Source organism: Panthera uncia (genome assembly GCF_023721935.1).
Source record: "Panthera uncia isolate 11264 chromosome A1 unlocalized genomic scaffold, Puncia_PCG_1.0 HiC_scaffold_16, whole genome shotgun sequence".
NCBI classification, from domain to species: domain Eukaryota; kingdom Metazoa; phylum Chordata; class Mammalia; order Carnivora; family Felidae; genus Panthera; species Panthera uncia.
Genome location: NW_026057576.1, coordinates 25,528,298 through 25,551,739, shown reverse-complemented (window position 1 = coordinate 25,551,739; position 23,442 = coordinate 25,528,298). Strand labels below are relative to the sequence as shown.

At 37.4% G+C, this 23,442-nt stretch overlaps 1 pseudogene; it reads left to right on the top strand.

Annotated features, from left to right (window-relative positions):
* The first annotated feature begins 7,504 nt into the window (after window positions 1-7,504).
* Window positions 7,505-12,425, top strand: LOC125934136 (reactive oxygen species modulator 1-like; annotated as a pseudogene).
* Window positions 12,426-23,442: the final 11,017 nt, after the last annotated feature.

Below are 23,442 nucleotides of genomic sequence, written 5' to 3'. Positions count from 1 at the left end.
CGTCTGGTTCAGTCAGTGTCAATCTTGGTTGGCAGATAGCAGTTACCAGGCACGGACAGGCGCGGTTTGGTGTAGGTGGGTCCCGCCTCCACTGTGGCCCTCTGTCCTATTCCCTGAAGCCCCACCTTGTTGGTGATGGAGAGAAAAATGGCACACCCAGTCTCTTTTCCCTGGACTGGGTGTCCCAAATCACTGTGTTCAGGCGTTTGTCACAGTGCTGGGTGGTCGCGAATGGGCTGGCTTCTCTTGCTCTACAGTCATTCGTGCCTCCCATGTGCTTGTCTGGGATTCAAACCCTGATGTCTTAAATTCCTCTTTACCTGCCCCTGTTCCAGGGTAGTGCCACTCCACCCAGCCAGGGGACAAAGGGCCTCAGGCTGGCCGGCACCTGCAGGATCTTTTGTCCTTGGAGAGGCTATATGCCTTCTTCCCACAGCACTCAAGGGAGGGGACTGTGCTCTCTGACTGCGCCTCTGAGCTCGCTACCAAGCCAGGGTTCGATCCCCTCCTCCCCAGGTGCACGCACAGGGCGGCTGGCCCCAGTCCAGAGGAAGTCCCACAACCCTGGTTCGTCACTCCTAAGGCTGTTTGCAAGTTAGAAATTGGTTCTTTCTCCATTTTTTCCATTCCCCGGTATGTGGTCCAGAGAGGTTTTTCTCTTGTCCAAATATAATCCTACACTTCCACAGCCTCTCTTTCTCTTTCTTTTGTCTCTCCACAGAGGGGGATCCCTCCCCTCCTTGCCTACGCGGCCCATTTTATCTCTCCCAATTCATAATCACATGCCTATGGCCCACCAAGCTGTCCCCGTGGGCCCCTGGAGATATTTTTGTCACCCTGTAGCCCGTCTTCTGGCCTCCATACTGCTGTGTTCGAAAGATGAAGGAACTTCGGGCCCCCTACTTCTCTGCCATGTTGACTCCTCCAACTCTAGCCATTCTTTAAGACTCAGACCAGGGGTCATCTTTTCCAGAACATTTTTGTTGGTCATTTTCTTGAGTACTATCTTGTGTATCATTTTTTTTAATAGTCCTCAGTGTACTGATTTTTAAGTGTTGGTCTGTTTACTTGTCTACTGGTATATGTCAGCTCTATCAGAGTAAAGACCAGGTCTTACTCATCTTCATTTTTTAAATATCTAGCGAAGATTAACACATTGTAATCACCTATATCTATAGAAAGAAAAAAGGGAGGGAAAAGGGGAGGAATCCTTTATTGATCAGCACAAAGTCTGAAAGGATAAAGATAATAAACCATTTGGGGCATTGTTGTGTGTGTGTGTTGTCATTTTCTGCCAAGTCGTTTTCTATCTTCAATATTTAGTTGAATTTATTTAAATATAAATTATAACAATACATTAATGTCATTTTAAGGAAAGAATATCTAAGATGGAGATCTGTTTTAAAGTGTTCATCCATGTTTCTTTAAAACATTAGAATTTCCAGTTTCCAATTCATGTAACAATATAAACTTTAAATTATTGCTTTAAAAAACATGTCTTCTATGGGAATGATGTATGTTAGAGATCAATATGTGTTTTCAAAACTGTTGATTTCTCTCCACTCCTGTAATAATATATTCTAGTATTTATCTTATATTACACAAGAGCCTTGGTCCCTGACCCCATGGAATGAACTTACTTACATCCCATTAATGAAAGGAATACATTCATTTAATCAAATCACTATGACAGGGATCCATAGAGTGAAGATCAAATAGGTAGGTCTCTTCCATGAAAATTCAATAGCTTGTCAATAGTTCTGTTGATATTTGAAAGTAAAGTAGTAAAAGTATTTTGTTTTGTTTTGGTAGACTCTATTTCTAGAGCAATAGTTCTCAACATTGGCTGCATTAATAGACTTACCTGTTAAGCTTTAAAAATCACCCCAAATCAATTCAGTTAGAATGGTGGGTACGAGTGTTACACAGTAACATCAGTGTACTTGAAAGCTTTCTTGATGATTTTAATGTGTAGCCAATGTTGAGGACCACTGCTCACTGGGTACTTTTATATCTTCAATGTTTAGCTGAACTTATTTAAATGATGATATATTAAAGGCACTATAAAGAAAGAACTTTTGCAATAGAGATCTATTTTAGGGCTTTCAGCCATGTTTTTTGTTTTGTTTTGCTTTGTTTTGTTTTACCCATCATTAGACTTGCTTGTTTCCAACTCGTAGTAAATTTGGGAATATTGAGTCCAATCTGATCTAAATTTAAAACTTCTTCTCTTCCCAACTTGGACCAGACAGGCATTGTTTGATCCCATTGGCAAAAGGCATACTTACTTACCACTTATTATAAAAGTGGTGGATTCCCCGAGTTAAAGATTTTTAACATAGGACACAAATAGATGTACAAAGAATGCACCTGGGTCCCTCTCCAGTGCGCCTATGGGACTTGGCAGTAAGGGAAACTCACTCAAATGTAATTTCATCCTACTTGCTAATTGTGAATAATGAAGTCATTTGTGCCTGACTCAGGCATCTCATGTCTTCTGTCAACATTCATGAAACAGTGATAGGCTAACTTACTAGCTTATAAGTAGGATTAGATGAATAAATCCCAGACCCAGCAAAGAACAAGCACCCTAGTTACTTGACTCCCTATCTAGAGTTGTTCAAAAGTGGATGGATAAATCTCTTCATGAGGATACTGCATAAACATAGCAAGATATAAAACCCCAAACTAGTTTTCCTTGGACTTTCAATGTCCTTCCAATTGTGTGAATTTTATTATTCTTTTTAGAAAACATAGTACATAGGTTTAGACTTGTCTACAGAATACCAGAAGAATCTTATGGAGTTATTCCATGAGAAGTATATTTGTTGTGCCCCTTCAAGTTGAACCACTAGGAAATCTCTCCATAAACATGACGTCAATACATAAATGACCCAGCTTCCATCCATTGTCTCTATATATCCCTACTCTAATAAATCTTTATTTGCTTTCAGATGAAGGGAAACTCAAGATTATTATGCCAAAAATGTAATTGATCAAAACTGTTAGCACCCTGGGGAGTCAAGGTTTAAATGTCTAGTCTCTGCCTTGAGAACCCTTTCTGCCTTATTGTAAGTTAAATACGCCTGACTTGTTTTATTGGAAATCCATGGACATTAAGTTTCATTGGCATTAATGAGACTTTAGTATCTAAAGCAGAGGTAAGAACGCTCAATATTTGTCTCTCATTGCTGAAAGCCTCTGATAATGTTTATCAGAATACTTCGAAAATGTATATTAAGATCTAGTCTGGCATTCTAAATGAGTGGTAATGCAGGTTTGGGTCACCTATGATATCTGACCTTCACTGAGCATAAACATAGCTTTAACACTAACATGGTCATAATTAACCTCTTACTGTCATCTTCCTTTGTCTTTCCCTTTGCAAATGCTTTGTGTATCATGCACATGCATCCACTGGGTGGCGATATGTACTCAAGAATGTATACTGTTTCTTGTCATTACCTCCCCCCCCCCCCCCCCCCCCCATCTAACTGAATTTAAGATGTCAAACATTTTTATGTGGAAAATAGCCATTGTATCAAATAACAAGAAAGAGTATTGTCGGAATTCAAGCCCCTAACTAGAAGTGACTACAGACATTTTAATAATGTTAATACTTCCTGCCACTTACTGACAACCATGTTGGCTCTCCTCCCAATATGTCCACAAACACACATTTGCAAAATAAGTGATTCTTCATGCTCTTCCCATCTCTCAGCATTTTATGGATTCATATGTCACTCCTTGAAACATACACATGCCCTTTTTAAATTCCCCTAACCTATTTTTCCAACTCCAATACTCTTATTATCTTCTTATTTCTGTGGCTCTTGCCTGACAATGGACCCTTCCCTTTTTCCATACACATTTATTCAAAAAATCAAATAATATAATGTTAAGAGATTTTTACATATCATTAACTTTGACTACCTAATTTTTTTTCCAGATGAGCCGACTGAAGTCCCAATATAAAGTCAATAATGTTAGTGCTGGACGGGAGATTAGAAATCATCTACTTAGAGATTCTGCATATACCAGTGTTGAGACCCAGAGATCTAGTGACTTAGGGTCATCCCACAAGTAGTGATGTGGAACCACACATTTACTCTCTTGACCTTCAGGCCAGAGCTCTTTTCACCACAGAGCTTTGCCTTGTTTAATCATTGATTTATACACTTAACTAATTCACCCATTCAACAAAAATTGTTTAAGTAGCGGCTCTGTTCCTGGCACTGTGCTAAGGTTTGTAGGTACAAATTTGGATACTTTACACCACTTTAAAAAATTGAATCTAAAATTGGGTAAACTGCCACCAGGTGGCATAAGTCCTCAAATTGGCAAGGACATTTATTAGGCAGTTTATAGGTAACCATTCAGTTTTCCTTCTTCGACATTTTTTTTTTTTTCAAACTGAGATGGTGAGAACTAGTCTGAATGTATAATCCAGACTTCTTTTCTGTTGAGGTGCTGCCAATCTGCCAGCCTCCCAGGTACAAGTCTTTGAGTTATTTTTCTGTTTCATGTTTTGCTGATTGAGTCACTGTTCCTTCCCTCACCTTTAGCTTCTTTATAAAAACCTTCAATTTAGCAATGTCAGGAAATGTCAGGAAAAAAAAAATACCTTGGGCTAGTCTCAGCCTACTGCGAGTTCACTGCTACTTCTGAGCCTTTGTTCCTGCTGTTCCCTTCCCTAAAATTTCTTCTCTTTTAAACTCATCTTTGACTTACCAGTATCCAACAAATATTTGAATGGTAATTATGGTGATGGTAATATATGAAATGCCAAACCACATACTCTGTTTCCATACCAGAATTTGCGATGTCCCTCTCTACCCTTTTGAGAGTAAAGAAGATCTAGTCAGTAAAATGGGTATATGAAAATAGATTGAAGGCAATTACCAGACCATAGTATCAGTCTTGCAGTGGTGGTCGAGAAAGAAATTGGTCCTTGAGTTAGGCTTGAAGGTAACTCAGATAATATAAATGGGTAGAGTCAAAGGTGGTTTTAGAATAGTGAGATGAGGGGCGCCTGGGTGGCACAGTCGGTTAAGCGTCCGACTTCAGCCAGGTCACGATCTCGCGGTCCGTGAGTTCGAGCCCCGTGTCAGGCTCTGGGCTGATGGCTTGGAGCCTGGAACCTGTTTCCGATTCTGTGTCTCCCTCTCTCTCTGCCCCTCCCCCGTTCATGCTCTGTCTCTCTCTGTCCCAAAAATAAATAAAAAACGTTGAAAAAAAAATTTTTTTTAAAATAAAAAAAATAAAAAAAAAGAATAGTGAGATGAAATGGCATGGTATTTCAAAGTTTGACAATGTTAGCATGGGAAGAAGGTATGATGTGTATAGGTAAATGGTCAAAGTTGAAATTAAAAAGAAAGGGACAGATTATGAGGGTCCTTGAATGACATGCAAAGAAGTTAGGACTTTGTCCTTTAGGCATTAAAAGTCATTACAATATTTAGGAAGGAGGGTGACACAAACAGATTTGTATTTTAGAAAGATCATCCCTAGGTGTATGTGGCATGAATTGGAAAGAGGTGAGACCAGATACAAGGCCAGCAGTTAGGAAATGACCATAGAACCTGGTGGGGGGTATTAAGGCCTGAACCAAGGTAAAAACTGTGCCGAAAGAGAGTCAGGGATGGATCTGAGAGCATCAACAGAATTTGACAATGTGATATTGTGATTTATAATAAGAAATATGTATTTGGTCTTTGTCCCCTTTCCTGGCAGAGAGCTGCTAAAACTCAAGGAATTTCCTAACAGCAGAGAACCATAAAGGTGTCTTTTTTTTACGTTAATGAGATGACTTTTGGAAAACTCCTTTGTAACCAAAGGATGGGGTCTGGTTGCCAGGAGAACTGAGGTAATACTGAAAGGTTTCAGACTGAAAGTTCCCTGAAGGAAAGGGAGAAAGAGCCAGGACTAGAGGTTGAATCAGTCACCAACGGTCAGTGACCAGTGGTTTAATCCATTGTGTCTATGTAATGAACCCAAAATGATGGGTTTCTGAGAGCTTCCAGGTTGGTGAACACACAGAGATAGTATGGAAGCTCCCTGCCCTTTCCCCATACCTTGCCCTATGCATTTCTTCCATCTGGCTGTTCCTGAGTCATATCCTTTTATAATAAACCAGTAATCCACTGAGTAAAATGTTGCTCTGAGTTTTGTGAGCCATTCTAGCAAATTTTCAAACTTGAGGAGGGAGTCTTGGGACCCTCCAATCTATAGCTGATTGTGACAACCTGGATTTGGGATTGGCAAATAAAGTGGAGGGGGGTTGAGGGTAAGAATGGGTGTGGGGGATGAAGACAGTCCTGTGAGACTGAGCCTTTAGGCTGTGGAATTGGATGCTATCTCCAGGTACTGTCTTCACTGAGTTGAATTGTAGGACACCATCTGGTGTTGGAGAATTGCTTGGTGATGTGTGGGAAAATTTCTCCCCACAAATTGGAGTTGGTTACAGAACATTCAGATGAGGAATAAAATATGAGAGTAAGGACAAAATGCTAGGTGGCCACCAGGTTCCTGGCTTAGGTCACTGGGTGAATGATGATGTCATCAAATATGATAGAGGATGCAGGAGGCCAGACAGCCTTAGAGGATGGTGGTGAATGTCTTGAGTTTACTTTAGGACATATTGTCTGATTATTTTCACTAATCAACTTCATACATTATGAACATATAGGTTAGAATGAAAGATCTCAGTAAAGAAAAACTCCCTTATAAACATCCATCAATTAACATGTCTGTCAAAAATATTTTAGTGCTTCTTTTATGTCTTATAAGGAGTCAAGTGCACTAGGTATGTGGACCACACATCCCAAGTTTTCCACAGTAGTTTCACTTCCATATTATTCTTTTCAATAGAGGCAATTCATTAAATGTATAATTAATGTGATTTAATTTTTATGTCTTGTAAGCCTTTGCTCATAAGTTCAAAAGCATAAGTTTTAAAAGGTTTAATAAGGCCTGAGTCCTACCAATAAGAAATCTGTAGTCTAATCTGGAAGAACTCAACATCTATTAAAGAACCATTTAGTGCTAAATTTTGATATTGTGGGGCATCCAGAAAGTGGCTGTCATTTTTGGAAGGAGGAATCAGGGCTAAGGTGAAGCTGGAATTGCAGCAGTGCTCCAATAAGGAATCTGAAAAAGTATCTGGAAAAGCAGACAATGGGTGAGGAAAGCAGCATTAGGAAAAACACTTAAGTTGGACATGGCCTCAGTGTGTTTAATGGAGACTGAGGACCATGGCCTGCCTATCTTGATTAGTCTTTTGATTCAGCCACAGAGAGTGGCTGATAGGTTGTTCGACTCCTATTCCTGCTTTCCCACACCTACCTCCTCTTTAGTGTTCACTTTGTGATTATTTTTCTAAGGTATAATGAAGATTTCTAGCGATGCAGTTTCCATGATCTCTTTTTCCATTCCCTTGCTGTCTTTAAAATTTTCATCTCATTGTGAATTTCCACTTTTCTGACCTACATCCTAAAAGTTTGCTAAATTTTATATTCCCTAATCACCTTAGTTTCTATGTTTGGTAACATTCCCATTTGCCTATGAGGTCCACATGCAGCCTTTTGAGGCAATGTAACTGAAATTCCCATTAGAACTAACTGTGTAATAATGAGATCTTCTTCCAACATATTTTCAAGAGCTATGGACAAATAAATGTGGAAGTGAAACATCCGTAATGTGACAAGGATATGTATCAGTGCCTCCTGCATGGTAGGCATTTGATAAATCTTTTCAAATGAATTGGTTTTATATAATAACCTGTTCATAAGGAAAAGAATGCATCTTTTCTGGCGTATGCTTTGCAGAGCACTTTTTACTATCAGAACAAGAAATACAGTAGGAGGCTCAAAGGATAAGCAGTTAGGCCATGGTTCTTCTGGGTACAATTTCCTCTGGCATCTCCTTCAGTCAAGTCAAGCTGACTCCTATGCTCTGAGTGGAGGTGAGGGACAGGGAACTGGTATGCCAACCCCCTTCTGTCCAGCGGGCCCTAGCCCAGAGATCTGTATGAAGTATATCAAAACACTCGTCCAAATGGCTAATGTCCACTTTAGCTATTTGTTCACAAATAGGAGTTCTGAATGCTTTGGAAACAGTTTGTTCTTTAAACTTTGTGAGCATTCCTTTTATAATTTGTTTATACTCTTTGTTGAATAAGCTACTAATGTCTCTGTTAGAGCAAAATTAAAATTCATCTAGGCTCACTTTGATGGTTAATCACAAATTTCATTTTAGCAACGTCCAAATTAATGAGATTTTTATTATGTATGTATGTATATGTATATAGGGTTACATGTGTATGAATTAAGAATGATAGCAATTTAGAACTGGGAGGAAACATACAGAAGAGTTCTGTTTAAAGCTTACATTTTACCGATGAAGAGATTTGTGACTGGTAAATTATTCTTTTTTCTTGGACTCAAGAGACTAGTTCTATATTTAAACACAATCCAGAAATAGCCTCTTTAAAGACATAATTTGCTACGATTCCATGACTCTGGAGCAGGTTACATGTTACATAATGCTCTTATTTTTATTAGCTGTGTCTTATCATCGTCTGTAAGTCTACAGGCACTTTGAAAGTAGAGATTTTGTTGTATTTATTTTGCATTTTACACAATACCTGCTTCATCCCACATCTGATACTGGACTGAACATTAAGCCATCTGTAGGCAGCCATGATCCTACACTGAAATTAAGGAAACAGGCCTTACGGTGGTAGGTCTCTTGTGAGTTTTGCACATTTTCTTTTGCTTCAGAACATCTGATAGTTTCCCTAGACCTTGTTTGCTGATAGAAACCTAACCAATTTGACAATAGATTTCATATTAAAAAATAATAATAATATAAAAACAGGGAGGGGGACAAAACAGAAGAGACTCATGAATATGGAGAACAAACTGAGGGTTACTGGAGGGGTTGTGGGAGGGGGGATGGGCTAAATGGGTAAGAGGCATTAAGGAATCTACTCCTGAAATCATTGTTGCACTATATGCTAACTAACTTGGATGTAAATTAAAAAAAAAAAAGAAAGAAAGAAAACAAGTTTAAAAAAAGAAAAGAAAAAAAGAAACCTAAGTTGACAGTCTTCACCTGATATTATAAAGCTGCGTCTCTGCGTTCAGGCCCTCCCATCCCATTGTTTCCCCACCCCAAAACCAACACCTGATTTGGACTGGACCGAATTTACCATTCCCCAGTTTGGATACAAATTAGAATTGTTACCACTGTATGGGGCCCCCTTCCTTGTGCCCCTCAGCTCATCCTCCTTCCTGCCATGCTGAGTATAACACAGGCAGCCTGCTGTAATCCCACTCTTTGAGAGCTTAAACTATTGCTTACCTGTCACTATTACACAAATGAAATTGGTGTTGAACAATTTGAAAGAAAAGATTTTGTCAATTATTCACTTGACAAGTATTTATTGAGTACCTAATATATACGAATACTGCATGATGTTGCATGTGCTAGAGATACAACAGGGAACAAGACCAAATCCCTGCCCTCATGGAGTTGACATCCTAGTCCAGAAGAAACATGAAAAACAAACAAATGAATAGGTATATAATATAAATTTATTGCTAAAAAGTAAGTGCTGTGAAGGAACATAAAGCAGGGAAAAGGAATAGAAAGTGACATCACTAATCAAAATCACTAACGTGAGGGAAATGCAAATCAAAACCACAATGAGACATCACCTCATACCTGTTTGCATGGCTATTATCAAAAAGACAAGAGATAACAAGTACTGGCAAGAATGTGAAGAAAGAGAGCCTTGTGCACACTTGGTGGGAATTGGTGCAGCCACTGTGGAAAACAGGATGGAGATTCCGCAAAAAATTAAAAATAGAGCAACCAAAACTGGGTAACTGAAGACATGAATGAGATGCTGGTGGTGACGGGGCCCTATAGACAGCCGCAGATGAACTGCTTCGACCCCGTGAAGATGGGCTTTTGTGATGGGCTGTGCAGTGGGTGTGGTGGCTGAGGCACTTTCTGGCACCTTTTCCTCAGGAAAAGGATTAAAGTGTGGGGTCAGGAGTTGATGGTGGGATCAGGAAAACCATGATGCAGGGTGGCAGCACCTTTGGCACATTCATGGCCATCGGGATGGGCATCCAATGCTAATCAGGGCAGTGGTTGCCCACTACAGCTACTCCTTCCCATCAGTCCCAGCTCACATACTATAATAAAAGGTTTTGAGTAGTTAAATAAGAGCCACCATATGATCCACAAATTCAACTTCTGGATATTTATCTGAAGACAACAAAACCACTGATTTGAAAAGATAAATGTACCCCTATATTCATTGCGGCATTATTTATGATAGCCAAGATGCAGAAACAACCTAAGTATCAATGTATGACTGGATAAAGAAGATGCACATACACAATGGAATATTACTCAGCCATAAAAAGAAGGAAATCCTACCATTTACAATGACGTGGATGGACTTCAAGAGCATTATGCTAAGTGAAATAAGTCAGATACAGAAAGACAAATACCATATGATCTCACTTATATGTGGAATCTAAAAAAATATATATAAAAATAAACTCCTCCCCCCCCCCCAAAAAAAAATCAAGTCCATAGATACAGAGAATAGATTGGTGGTTGCCAGAGGTGGGGGTGGGGTGGGCAAATGAGTGAAGGAAGTCAAAAGGTTTAAACTTCCTGTTATAAAGTAAAGAAGTCCTGAGGATTTAATGTAATAATGGTGACTATCATTAGTAACACTATAATGTATATTTGAAAGTTGCTGAGAGAGTAGATTTTTAAAGTGATAAAAAAAATAGAAAAAAAAATGACAGGAGGGAGTGCTGTTTTAGAAAGAATGATCAGGGAAGGCCTAGACTAGAGACATTTTGGAATCATTTGCGCAGATGGTATTGAAAGTCATCGGACAAGTGAGATCATGTAAGGAAGAAATGTACTTAGTGAGGAGACGTCTGAGGGCTCAACCCTGAGGCATTCCAGCATGAGAGGTAGGGAACTGAAGAGGATTCAGGAAAGAAGGTCAAGAAGGAACAGCCACTGAGGTAGAAGGACAGGCAGGAGAGTGTAGTGTTCTTGGAAGTCAAATTGAGAAAGTACTTCAAAAAGGAGGACAATCAACTTAGACCAGAAATCAACTTTAGAATTTGACAATTAGAAGTTAATTGGTGATCAAGGACACAGTTTTGTTGAAATAGTGAGACCCTGATAGGAGTAAGTTCTAGAGAGAATGAAAGGAGAAGAAAGGGAGGGTGAATGTGCACACTACCTTTGCACTACATTGCTACGAAAGGAAGCAGAAGATAGGCAGTACCTAGAGAGGGCTGTGACTAAGAGAAGCTTTGATTTTTCTAAAATGGGAGAAAGAACATCACTTTTGTGTGCAGAGAACAAAGATACAGCAGAAAGAAAGCTGATGATGCAAGAGAGAGGGGTTATCGTATAGGCAAGTTGTGGTGAGATTCAGTGTGCGTGCAGACCACATTTCCTCCGGTAAAAGCCTAACTTTCAGCCAAAGAGTTAAGGCATTGCAAAAGAAGGCAAACGGGCAATGGTAAATTAACCATTTTGGCGAGTGTGTATTTCATTTCTGCTCCATTTTGCTCTCTCATCATTAAGTTACTATGCATAATATAAGTGAAGTTATACTGATAGTAAGAATGTTGATATACAGAATTTTAGACAGTGACCCTTCAGTGAAATTAATGGTATCTGAATGAATTATTTGTGGTTTCGAATCCTAGAACAACTTGAAATGTACACTCTTCAGTGTATGGTAAATAAACTATCACATCCTTGCAATTAGACCCACATCATTAAAGTAATAGCAGCTTCCTTTTTGTAGCATGTCTGCTAATGGAGCTTTGGTTTTCTTGAGGAAAGCCTCAGAGAAAACCCAAATGGGAAAAGTATGACCCTACCAACAGAAAATACAACCTTTCCTGTTTGGATTTTTCTCTTTATAGTACTTCAGTTCTTAGTTTCCAGGCATAAATAGGGGTAGAAACTGACCTAAAGTCCAATGTACTTAAAAAAACAAATTCTACAGGATGAGGAATTTCGATGAGATAAATAAGAAACAAGATTTTCAGGACATCACAGTTGTGATCAGAAAGGGGAGCACTCTCAGTGAATATAAAACCTTAAGACAGATGTGATGGATTCCTGTCAGTGTAAAATTAGAGACTTTTAGATTTAGAGAAAGACAATAAAGATCATCTATTCCAACCACTTTATTTTACAGATGAATAAACTCCGTGACCGAGTGATTAAATTACTTAATACGAAGATGCAGAAGTGATTAGTGGCTGTGTTGGGTGAGTTTTAGAATTAACACAAAGAAAACTAAAATAATGATGATAACATTTATTGAGTGCTTTCATATACCAGGCGCCGTGCTGACTACTTTACAGTGATAACCTCAATTAAAATTTACAGCAACGGTTATACAGCACTATACGAGGTGGAAAGTAGGAGATTTCTTAACTGCTACTTAATTGACTTACCAAATTCACTACTTATCTCCATTACCTTCTCTTTAAATAACTGATTGATGCAGGTGCCATGATGAATACTTGAGGCTGGTAAGTTTCTTTCAAAAATTTCTTTCTACTTATCTAATCTGTAATCTATCTGTAGGCATAATCTACATTGGTGTCAGTATCACTTGGGGACTTGTTTAAAAAAACATACCCAGACTCCAAGGCTTGATAGCAAGTGTCTCTCATCCTCTTTGGACTAGTGGCTACTCAAGACATGCTTGTCTCATAGTAAAAGGCAGGAGTTAAGAGAGCAAGACCAATTGTGCAAGCACAGTTCAAACTTCTGTTTATGTCACATCCACTAACATCCTGTTAGCCAAAGCAAAACAAATGATCAAGCCTAAGTTTAAGGGGTGAGAAAATACACTCTTCTCATTAAGGAGAGGGATGAGGGTGAATATTTCTTAAGCAGTGATCTAATCTACCATCTGAATTTAAAACTGGTATTTTCTTCTTTACAAAAACAATACTCAATATGTTGTTAGCAAAAGCAGTGCAAATTGCTGACTCGGTACAGTATAATGAGTGACTTTTATTTGTTGGTGTGTGTTAGGCGTTCAAGGTACAGAGATGGGTGAGACAGTCTCTGCCCTCAAGAAGCTCAGAGACAGATTTATAAGCAAATCAGAATTTAGTGTGATGAGGGTGTCTGGGTGGCTCAGTTGGTTAACTGTCTGACTTTTGATTTTGTCTCTGGTCTCGGGTCACGATCTCACAAGCATGAGATTGAGCCTGAGTTGGAATCCACACTGGGCATGGAACCTACTTGGAATTCTCTCCCCCACCGCTGCCCCTCCTCTGCTCATGACCGTTATCTCTTTCTCTTTCTCAAAATAAATAAACATGAAAAAAATTAATATGATGAATGCAGCAAAAGCATTTACAACTCTCTAGGGTTAGTGTTATTATTTTCATTTTATACATAAGAAACTGAGTCTAAGAAGGATTAAATGATAAATGTCCAATATCATATAACAATCAAAACTGAAATCCCAAGGTGCCTGAGTGGCTCAGTCAGTTAAGTGTCTGACTCTTGATTTTGGCTCAGGTCATGATCTCACAGTTCATGATATCGAGATCCTTGTCAGGCTCTGTGCTGATTCTCTCTCTCTCCATCTCTTCCCCTTCCCTGCTCATGCTCTTTCTCTCAAAATAAATATACTTTTTTAAAAAAACCCAAAAAACTGAAATCCCACCTCTTTTTAGGGCAGAGGGTTAAAACCCTAAACTCTACCTGTCATTCCGTACAACCTTCCTCAGAAAATGAGCACAAAAGTGATTCCATGTAATACCTCATGTGACGCCGGAATCCTTGTCTCCTTAAGACAGCAAAAAGCCAACATCTCAGTGAATTGAATCCCATGATAAAGGGTACAGAGTGGATTACATATGCTTTCCCCTGCTTTGTAAATCTGCCATTTCTATTTGTCTTAGATTCCCCATCAAACTAACCTTTCTGAGATAATAGAGATCTGAGATGCTTGAGGATACTTTGGTCAGTTTTAAAAATATCTGAGTCACAGGCCATAGGCTTTTAGTGGATGGAGTTTTTGTAAATATAAACTATTGTGATGATAAAGGGAAGAACTAAATGGACTACTGGGGCTTCTATTCCTGAGAAGTAAAAAGGATTATGGGCATCAATAAAGTATCCTGAGGGCTAGAGGGTATGTATAATTATGACTTTCAGCTCTGTTAGCCACCATAAGCTATTGGTATAATGTTCAATATCAATACTAGTGTGTAATAACCGTTTTAGTATGAAATGGCTCTTCATATTTGTGCAGAAGAATATCCATGAGCTAATGTTTGCAGAACATTCACCATAACCCTGTTAAGGCAAATTATAGGTACCATGTTTTGTTACCATGTTAAAAGAGAGAGAGAGAGAGAGAGAGAGAGAGAGAGAGAGAGAGAAACTAGGGCACCAGTGTGGCTCAGTCAGTTAAGCATCCGATTCTTGGTTTCAACTCAGGTTATGATCTCCCGGTTTGTGGGTTCCAGCTGCTTGTTGGGCTCTGTGCTGACAATAGAGAGCCTGCTTGGGATTCTCTCTCTCCTTCCCTCTTTGGCCCTCCTCTACTCATGTGCGCTCTCTCTCTCTCTCTCTCTCTCTCTCAAAAACAAAAAAGAAACTTAAAAGAAAAAAAAGACAGATGGAAACCAGCTCTTCACTTGGGTAAAGTAACAAGTCACTGAAAGAATCCAGGACTTGAGTCTAGCAACTACTAGCTTGGATAGTAGACTTTTGGCTCTTGAAAACTTTTGGGGAATGTTAAGGGCACAAACACAAACCCAGCCACTAAGTCTTAATTTTATGTGACCTGTCAGAAACTAGCACATTTAATGCTTAGGCAAGAACCAGGATAATTACGAATGTTAGAAAGGATAAGGAAGCTTGAATCAGAACAATTTTTCTGTGCCATCATTTTATACTGGAGGATGTTTGTGTTGTGTTTGTTTCTTGCAGTGAGTTTCATGTTGGTTCTTTGGGGTCTTGATGTTAGTTCACTTCAGTTATAGTTAATGTAATGATAAATGCCAACATTTTATTGCTTCAATTTACCCTCTTCTTTCCCAATTCCCAAGCTTGTCAGCACCAGAGAGATCCCTTCCATGGATGCTTCGTTCTGAAAGTCCGTCTCAGTATTGAGAGTTTCTTACACAAACAGAAGTCCAGTGAAAGCTGCAGACATTGTTTCCCCTTCTTGATGAATGAGCTTTGGAGCTGAGTTGGACCTGTTCTTCAGGGAGTTCCCACTATTAAATCTGTTAGAAAACACTTCAGTAGACCTCTAATAGAATCTGGAAAATAGTGAGAAAAAAAATATACATCACTCTTAACTTCAGCTCTAGATACTCAAAAGAATTTCTTATTTACAGTGGGCAAATATCCTTAGAGAGTTTTAGGAGCTATTCCTGTCTGTGTACATTTGATATAGAAACGAGGATTCAGGTTGCCTCTATCTCCTAAGAGAATATTTGATTACACAAAAAGGAGGTGAGGTGATGGCCTGAGGTTTTATAATGACTTGTTTATGAACATACGTGAGCAGGCCGCTGGTATAAAGAACTAGACCTATTAAGAATCAATATATTTTCTTTTCGTTATCTTTCTTTTTGTCTTATTCTTAAAAAGATAAGTGAATAAAAAGGCTTGTTGGCCCTCTTTATTTGGATCAGAAGTTAAACATTCTCTCAGCATGGGATAAATTATTGAGAAAGGGTAAATTAAAGAGTTAGAGCAATTTGAAATGAGAATGCTTTAGCTTGTCTTTATGTCAGTAATAGATATTACCTCATGGCAACACTTCAAATTTTCCTCAGCCTGCCTGTAAGGGCTGGAATTTATCAATTCAAGCATTTCCATGACAAAAATTGGATGTCTCTATCTGAATTTCACATAGTTGCATCTAGCTGAAGGTAATTTTTCTGGCTCCTTATATATATTTAAAAAATTTTTAAATGGCAAAAGTTTCCAAGGGCATTTCTACTTTTTTTTTTTTTTTTTTGGTCTTTTTTTGGTAAAACTACATTGCTTCAATAGTCGTTTGCCCAATGAAGTGATTATGTCCTTAATTATCCCCACGACTTTCAGGATTATGGTTTTAAAAAGTACGTCCTACAGAAAAATCATGTAACTCACCCTAGCATCTTTTAGAAATTAGATCCTTTCTTTAAAAAAAAATCCTACCATTTTTCTCTCTCATAAAGATTGAATAACTTGCATATCCTTTTTGTTTTAAGGCACACTATTCAATTTCTTTCAGGCCATTGATTCAGTCATTATCCTCTATATAACTATGATTCAACTAAAATTATTATTATAATTTTTTGATAAAAATATCTTTCTTTTATTTTGAGAATTGGATAGATACGTTAGTGTCTTTCTTTCTTGTGAGGGAGCCTTATTGCTGTTATGTAGGTTCCTATTTTATTTGGATATTTCTAGATTTAATTCAATTTAATTTATTTGGATATCTCTAGATTTTATGGTAATGGGACTTATCTTTCCTTTGGATTGACACCTGTTCTGTGCCTTTCCCTTTCTGTACTTTTTTCTACTCATGATTCAGATGGTACCCCTGGTCTACCTTTAGGAGGAGTTAAGTAATCAGGTGTGACTCACATTTCTTTTGTCCTGTAATAGGGAAAGCACAAATGATTATTTAATGAAGAAGTGTATAACAAATGAAAACTAGAGGTTGAGATGGATGAGCTGTTTTTCAAAGTGCCTTCAGAACGCCAGTATCAGGGCCAGAACCCAACTTCTTCCTCTCTGATTTCAGATCCTAGATTTGTTTATTGGCTCTGTTGTCTCTCTTCATTGACCAGTCTGCAAGGCAAAACAATGACTGAGAAATATCAGGAAGCTAGTTTAGATCTTCCAGGACAGATTTGGCCCTGGGAACTCTATGTCCTTCCCCTATGCTGTTGAAAGTTCATTGACACTCTGAAGGAAAGACATCAGAATTTTTCATCACTCATCCATTAATTAACACATTAATTTGCGTTACTGTTTACTATGCCAGTTACTGTAGATATGCAGAGATAATTACAGATAACGGCTTCCATTTATTGAGCGAATTCTTTTCAGGGAACTTTGCATATCCTCTTTCTAATCCTCACAAGGATCTTTCAAGAGAGTTGTCCTCCTTTTGCAGATGTGTAAACTGAGACCCAGAGAGATGAGGTGACTTGTCCAAAGTTACACAAGTAAATGGCTGAACTGAGATTTTAACTCCAGTCTGTCTAACTCCACACTCATTCTCTTTCTATTATATCACATATTCTGCTAATTAACTCTTTCTTCCAAGAATAAGACTTTGTCTCTGCCTTTAAAAGACTTACAAGTATGTAAAAGATCATATATCAGACGGTTCCATTTATATGAAACGTGCAGAATAGGTAAATCTATAGAGGCAAGAAGGAAAATTAAGGTTTGCTGAGGGTAGGGGAGTGCAGAGTGCAGAGTGACTGCTAATGGTATAGGGTTTCTTTTTGCAGTAATGAAAATGTTCTAAAATTGTTTGTGGTAATGGTTGCACGACTCTGTGACCATACTAAGAATCATTCAATTGCACACTTCAAATGGGTGAATCATATGATCTGTGAACTAATCTCAATAAAGCTGTTATTTTTCATAAGGTTAACAATATAGTATAGAAGACGGATTTATAAACAGCTAACAGGATACCAGGCAATAGGAAACAGCATGAACAATGCACTCTGGAAACTCAGGGGAAGGTGTAGTTGTTAGGTCCAGGGAGCTGGAAGATGGCTTTATGAAGTAGGTGCATTGGAGCTGAATGTGAGAGCAAAATTAGAATGGTAGTGGGCAACTGAGGGTAGAGGCTGAGAAGACAGCACGGGCAAAGTCACAGGTAGGTGAAAGGACAAGGTTCTGGGTGGCAGATCATGGGAAGTCGTCCAGTTGGAAGTGTGTGAACAGTGAGTGGGGGGACACAGAAAGAAATGAGATTGGAAAAGGGTCTATGTGGAGGGTCTTGAATGCTATGCCAAGAAGTTAGGCTTCATCCTGTACACTCTGATCTTCTTCATGGTGGGAGAGAGTATATTTTAGTTTAAAAAAATTTTCAGTTTATTGGGATATAATTGACAACATTGCATATATTTATAGTATACAAAGTGATGATTTGACATTCATATGCTATGTGAAGTGATTACCACATATCCATCACCTCACATGGTTACTATTTTTTATTTGAGTGTGATAAGAATGCTTAAGATCTATTCTTTAGCAAATTTCAAGTGCATAATGCAGTATTATTAACGATAGGCACAGTGCTGGACTTAGATACCCAGACTTACTCATCAAATACCGGAAGGCTTATACTCTTTGATTGGTATCTCCCCATCTCCTCTACCTCCAAACCCCTGGTAACCCACCAATCTAGAGAGCGTATATTTTAAAATTGGATCTGAGTTGAGATTTTTCTACATCAGAATTCTACTTTCAGCAAAGAAACACCATACATTAAGCTAAATTAATGTTGCTAACTTGATTTTTCCTGATTTTGTTTTAATACATATAGTATATAAGTATACATTTCTTTAGGTTTCATATTTGTATAAGTGTTTAAAGTATAAAGAATTTATATCTAGTTGTATGCTTTTATTAAAAAAATAAAATAATATGGATTATTTTAAAAATTTCAATGTAAAGGGAGTTCATAATTTAAATAAGTGAGAAATATTAGTCCAGGAGATAGAATATTAATCAGTGCCTCTTCCAAACTTGACCTGGGGAGCCCCATTCTCTACAAGGGAAGACTCCTCTGAGTGTCCTGTTCTGCAGAGCTGAGAATCTGTACCTAAATCTCAGTACCACTACATCATAGTAGAATATTTATACAGTAACAAAATAAGAATGTCATAGTTTGTTAATACAAACACAAAATCAGGAAAATCTGACCTGTTAATAAACGAAAATTTAGATAGTTGAACCATCTTGAGTAGTCACTAGGCATGATCTTAATGTAGGATGGAACCTTTGATATAGATTTTATTTGATGACTTCAAACTTTATTTAGAAATAGTATTGCTCCGGAGCCTGGAGCCTGTTTCCGATTCTGTGTCTCCCTCTCTCTCTGCCCCTCCCCCGTTCATGCTCTGTCTCTCTCTGTCCCAAAAATAAAAAAAAAAAAAAAAAAAAAAAAAAAAAAAAAAAAAAAAAAAAAAAACGTTGAAGAAATAGTATTGCTCTAATCACTGCTATGGGTAACATAGGAAATGAATGGCCAAATATCCAGCAACTTTTACCCCTTGTCTACTCGTTTGATTTAACATTCTAACAGACTGATTTGGCAAAAAAAAAGATTGGCTGATAATTTAACCCTTGAAAGAAAGAAAGAAAGAAAGAAAGAGAGAAAGAAAGAAAGAGAAAGAAAATGGAAGGAAAAGGAAGGAAGGAAGGAAGGAAGGAAGGAAGGAAGGAAGAAAGGATGGAAGGAAAAAAAGGAAGAAGAAGAATTTCACGGTATTTTAAATCACAGGCATTGGGAAGTAGTAATCTTTTTTCCTTTCTTTGTTTCAGAGAGACTACAATTGACATGACCTTGAATATAAACTCAGGGTCCATTTTCTGGTCAAAAAGATATAGGCACTTTGAAAGTTAAAAAAAAATATACTAAGTTTTCCCCCATCTCCTTCTATGTTTCAACTGTGAACTGTTGTGTCATGATGCCTTTCCAAATAATGCAAGAAGCAAAGTTAGTATATTTTGTCAAAAAAGACCTTGTTAAAATTTGAAAATTTCTAGGTAACTATGTTTTTATTACCCTTTGTAACTTAAAAATTAAAACATTAAAAAATTCAAATGTTTATATGTTCCCTATCATCAACATTTAAATTAAAAGGTCATCCCAAATTCAGTAAATAAGTGGGTAAAAGGAATGGAAGGAAAAGGTATTTTATAATTACTTCAGTTTTTACCCCCCAAAATTAAGTTTGTTATCCATACTCATTTCACTTGTTTCTCTTTTATTTTTATTGGTATAGCTGTCTTTTTGTTACTCTTTACCTCCTTCATTTTCTATCTGCCTTTCTCCTTTTCCTTCTCGTCTCTCTCTCTCTCTCTCTCTCTCTCTCTCTCCCTCCCTCCCTTTTTGCCTCTTCCTCACTCCCTTTTTCCCCTTTCCCCCTTACTGGACCATACTTGGGACTAAAGGGTAATTTATAAAGATAATTTAGAACATATTTTGTGTATTGAGTATGATTTGATCTTATTACTCTCTTAAAATGTGATGAATTAAACTTTTTATGTTTTTTCTTCCTAAGAAAGCAAAGCAATTACTTAGTTTTCTTTTATGTATAACCATTTACGAGAATGTTGGACTTCAGTATAAGGGGTGATGGAATCAGATGTGTGTAGGAATAATACCAGCATGCACTCACTGTAATTTTCTTTAGCTAAGAGAATTCTTTGGGGCTCTAAGCACCCATACCAAGGTGTTTTCTTTGCCTTCTCCCTCCTCCCTACTGTGGTCCTAGCATGTAGTGCTCATCTGCAGTTAGATTATATGAATTTAGTATGAGTTTTGTCTGCACATATAAACTAGTTCATTTTCCCTAATTCCAACATCAGTGTGCACATCTTTGCCTAACTGCTCCTGCATTCGAGAAATAATTAGAAATTGACAGCAGTGTTTGGGCATCCCTTTCTGATATTTCAACAACACTGAAGAGAAGTGGAAGCAGAGATTCCTCAATGTCTCATAGTAAGAATACCCTTCCTTTTTCTTCTAGGACTCCTAGCAATTGCTTCTTAATTATTTGAGACCTCAAATTGCCTCACCAACACATTCTTATTAAAACTCTTGCCCATATAGGAAGTGAAATTATTATTTCTACTTATTGAGACTGAAGAACAGGAAATGAAATCATTATTGTGGTCACTGAGCAAATCAACCTGGGAGCCAGGAATGGGTCTCAGTAGTACTATAGGGCACTTGACCATTTAGTATCTAAAGGAGGCAAAAGGAGCATGTATAATTATTATCCTTCCAGTGAATTCTCTGAATGAAATTCTCTAATATCTTATGACCATGCTAATCACACTTTTACAACTACAAGTACTAGTTTTTATTTGATACTTTTCCAGGGGCATTTCTGCCAGAAGAAGGGATCAAATCTTATTATAAAAATATAATGATGGGGTGCCTGGGTGGCCTAGTTGGTTAAGCATCTGACTCTTGATTTCAGCTCAGGTCATGATCTCATGATTGGAAGATTGAGCCCCATGTCAGCTCCACACTGGTGTGGAACCTGCCTAAGATTCTTTCTCTCCCTCTCTCTTTGCCTCTCTCCCCTGCTTGCACTCTCTTAAAAAAAAAAAAAAATATATATATATATATATGTGTGTATATATATATATATATATACACACACACACATATATATGTATATTATATATATACACACACACACATATATATACATATATATGTATATATATATACACACATATATATATAATGAAAAGTATAGATAGTATAACTAATTAGAAATAACTAATAATTTAATTAGTGAGTGACTTAAAAGAGATAAAAATGTGTGTGGTTTGTGTTCTTGAAATCTATGCAGCTAGATATTTTTTGTTAAAAATAAATTTATTTTGAAAGAGTTCATTTATGGCAGTGGAAAAGTCAGAGTCCAGATAATCAGCATTATTAACAGTTTTATTTGATAAAAGTGAATATTGGTGTTATGGAAAGAGGATGTCAAGATAGTAATCTCCCATGGAACCATTTCCACTTTCTGTAACACATCAATAAAGGGTAGAATTGACAAAAATATACCAGCCACTAATAATACTCAAATTGTTAACATCGTGTGAAAAATATATTTATTTTATTTCTTTCCCGTGGTCAGGCTCAAAGATTGAGGGCCTGTGACTGGAAAATGGATTGCTGTGAGAATACTGACTTTCTGATTTAGTCAGAATATCTCCACCCCACCTATCTAAGTAAATTGGGTGGGTTTTTTTGTTTGTTTGATTTTAGGATTCAAATCTATTGGAATTTAATCCTTTTAGGAAGAGTGTCAGTTCTAGGGATGCTACTAGTTGGAGTTTCTGGTCCTTGCTATAGTGCCCTTCCTTCAAAAAGCCTCTGCTTCATTTGTTTTGGTTTCTTTTTCTTTTTGCCTTCCATTAAGTGACTCCCTCTCATGTGTTCTCATTCTAAATTCTAAGAAAGGAACTCATTTTGGGTGAGGTACCCATCTTTGTTTCAATTTGCTTAATTAATGGAGAAGAGGTAATGCAGTACAAATATAACAGCAGGGGTTGAAGGTGAAAGGCCAGTCACAAAGAAGAGGCAGGGACTCAGCAGGTTCCCTGAATGTGTCTACTTCAGGATTGCGGGTTTTCAATAATCCACTAATTAGAGACAAGGCATTGGTGGTTTATGAAAGAGTCTGTCTAAATTTAAAAGAGTCGCAATAATTGAATACCTAGGAGAACTGGAATTTGAGCAAGTTAAGAGCCCTATGCCTTAATATGGTCTGCAGTTAATAGGCCAAAAATAGCCTAACTCTACTTAAGTAAGGAGTGAATGGTGGAGGTTCCACTTCCGGCAGGATGGCTGAGAATTTTCCAGAATTCAGGAAGGCTATAAATCCTCAGATTTAGGAAACATAATGAGTCCCATGCCAAAAAACATAGGAGACAACATTATAGTGAGACTACAGAACACCAAAAATAGATTGTTAAAAGCAACTGGGGGAAAAAATTAAAATATATAAATCAGTTATAAAAGGTAACTCTTAAAATGCTGTATGTGTTTGGAATTTTAACTATGAATTCAATTTCTTTAAAATATATAAGGGTAATCTAGGCTAGCTATTCTTAGGTGAGCTTTGGTTATTTGTGTATTTCAAGGAATTTTTTGGTTTCATCCAAGTTGTAGAATTTATAGGCATAAACTTGTTCCCAATTTTTCTTTTAATGACTATACGATCTTTAGCAAGGATCTTTCACTCTTGATATTGGTAATTTATGTATTTTCTTTACCTGATCAGTCCAGCTAGAATTTATTAATTGTATTAAATTTTGTTTAAAGAAGTCAAGGTTTTTTGGTTGTTGTCTCATTGATTTTTCTCTATTGCTTTTCTGTTTTCTATTTCATTAATTTCTGTTTGTATCCATTTTAAGTCCTTTTTTATCCCTATTTTGGTCTTAATATACTGTTTCTACTTTCTTGAGGTACAGACTTTAGTCATGAATTTTGAGTCTTTCTACTTGACTAATATATTATACTATAAGCACTTAATACAAATATATGATACTCCTTAAGCACTCTTCAGCTGGATCCAACAGATTTTTAAATATCTTGTTTTCACTTTCACTCAGCTTAATTTCTGA